Source organism: Blastomyces dermatitidis (assembly GCF_000003525.1).
Source record: "Blastomyces dermatitidis ER-3 genomic scaffold supercont1.17, whole genome shotgun sequence".
Classification (NCBI taxonomy): domain Eukaryota; kingdom Fungi; phylum Ascomycota; class Eurotiomycetes; order Onygenales; family Ajellomycetaceae; genus Blastomyces; species Blastomyces dermatitidis.
In genome coordinates, this window is record NW_025544790.1 from 27501 (window position 1) to 30000 (window position 2500).

Below are 2500 nucleotides of genomic sequence, written 5' to 3' on the forward strand. Positions count from 1 at the left end.
CAATGACGGAAAAATCCCGCCCGTTTCCTATGTTGAGGTGGCCCAGTTTCTATTTTCCCATAGAAAACCATCCCCCCCACCGTCATTTCCAGTACCAGGAGCCCAGTCTGGCAGAAGACGACCCGAGAAGCGTCCGGTGAGTATGTGTAGGCAAGAAGCTCATGCGCTTCTCTACAGGTGGCATCGCGGCGAGATTGACGGCGGCGGAGAGGGGCACCTGGGCGGCTTGTACTCTATGAGCTCCCGGACCCCTCGACCCCCGGTTTTCTCGATCCTCCGCGGTCGTCCACCAAACACCCTTAGTTCCATGTCGGATAGAGCCTTCCACGTATGGTTAAGGGCATCATCGGAGAACCCGGTGGGCCCTTCAATCCACGGCGGGCTCGAGCACCTGCCGCGGCCTGTCCTTCCCTCCATTCCGGAGAAGCGGGTCTCGCGGCGGGTGTCGGAATCCCGGAGTCCCTCGCGGGCTCCGGTTCCGGTTGGGGTCTGTCGATTGTTGGCCGCTGGCGAACGTTTTCGAATCAGATTTCCAGGGGGAACGTCGGCTCCGGAAGCCGCTGCTCGTCAGCGTGTCTGGGGCCGTGATCCTCCATCGGAGGGACCGATGCGGCAGACGGGCTCCCCCTCGCGGGTTGGAGCCCGGCCCTGCCGCGGACCGTCCTCTGAAAATCTCAGTGGGGGCAATTGAATACCGTCCGGATGTCCAACGCGGTGCGCCGCCTGGTCGTCCCCGGTGAGTTTCTGTAACCGGGAACTCCTTCCGTTTAGCTACTTCCTGTCCCCTCCGGGGGTTCAGGCCCGGGGTGCCTTCGGCCTCCGGGCTCAAAAGTTAGCTACCTGGTTGATTCTGCCAGTAGTCATATGCTTGTCTCAAAGATTAAGCCATGCATGTCTAAGTATAAGCAATCTATACGGTGAAACTGCGAATGGCTCATTAAATCAGTTATCGTTTATTTGATAGTACCTTACTACTTGGATACCCGTGGTAATTCTAGAGCTAATACATGCTAAAAACCTCGACTTCGGAAGGGGTGTATTTATTAGATAAAAAACCAATGCCCTTCGGGGCTCCTTGGTGATTCATAATAACTTATCGAATCGCATGGCCTTGCGCCGGCGATGGTTCATTCAAATTTCTGCCCTATCAACTTTCGATGGTAGGATAGTGGCCTACCATGGTGGCAACGGGTAACGGGGAATTAGGGTTCGATTCCGGAGAGGGAGCCTGAGAAACGGCTACCACATCCAAGGAAGGCAGCAGGCGCGCAAATTACCCAATCCCGATACGGGGAGGTAGTGACAATAAATACTGATACAGGGCTCTTTCGGGTCTTGTAATTGGAATGAGTACAATCTAAATCCCTTAACGAGGAACAATTGGAGGGCAAGTCTGGTGCCAGCAGCCGCGGTAATTCCAGCTCCAATAGCGTATATTAAAGTTGTTGCAGTTAAAAAGCTCGTAGTTGAACCTTGGGTCTGGCTGGCCGGTCCGCCTCACCGCGTGCACTGGTCCGGCCGGACCTTTCCTCCTGGGAAGCCCCATGGCCTTTACTGGCTGTGGGGGGAACCAGGACTTTTACTGTGAAAAAATTAGAGTGTTCAAAGCAGGCCTTTGCTCGGATACATTAGCATGGAATAATAGAATAGGACGTGTGGTTCTATTTTGTTGGTTTCTAGGACCGCCGTAATGATTAATAGGGATGGTCGGGGGCGTCAGTATTCGGCTGTCAGAGGTGAAATTCTTGGATTTGCTGAAGACTAACTACTGCGAAAGCATTCGCCAAGGATGTTTTCATTAATCAGTGAACGAAAGTTAGGGGATCGAAGACGATCAGATACCGTCGTAGTCTTAACCATAAACTATGCCGACTAGGGATCGGACGGGGTTCTTATGATGACCCGTTCGGCACCTTACGAGAAATCAAAGTTTTTGGGTTCTGGGGGGAGTATGGTCGCAAGGCTGAAACTTAAAGAAATTGACGGAAGGGCACCACAAGGCGTGGAGCCTGCGGCTTAATTTGACTCAACACGGGGAAACTCACCAGGTCCAGACAAAATAAGGATTGACAGATTGAGAGCTCTTTCTTGATCTTTTGGATGGTGGTGCATGGCCGTTCTTAGTTGGTGGAGTGATTTGTCTGCTTAATTGCGATAACGAACGAGACCTTAACCTGCTAAATAGCCCGGCTCGCGTTTGCGGGCCGCTGGCTTCTTAGAGGGACTATCGGCTCAAGCCGATGGAAGTTTGAGGCAATAACAGGTCTGTGATGCCCTTAGATGTTCTGGGCCGCACGCGCGCTACACTGACAGGGCCAGCGAGTACATCACCTTGGCCGAGAGGTCTGGGTAATCTTGTTAAACCCTGTCGTGCTGGGGATAGAGCATTGCAATTATTGCTCTTCAACGAGGAATGCCTAGTAGGCACAAGTCATCAGCTTGTGCCGATTACGTCCCTGCCCTTTGTACACACCGCCCGTCGCTACTACCGATTGAATGG

General features: G+C 53.0%; 1 non-coding gene across 1 annotated transcript in view; it reads left to right on the forward strand.

The window, feature by feature from the left end:
- Positions 1-838: 838 nt before the first annotated feature.
- BDCG_18013 overlaps positions 839-2500 on the forward strand; it is a 1799-nt gene continuing 137 nt past the window's right edge. The window contains exon 1 of the ribosomal RNA XR_006700922.1: positions 839-2500. This exon is cut by the window's right edge and continues 137 nt beyond it. This is a non-coding gene — a ribosomal RNA (18S ribosomal RNA).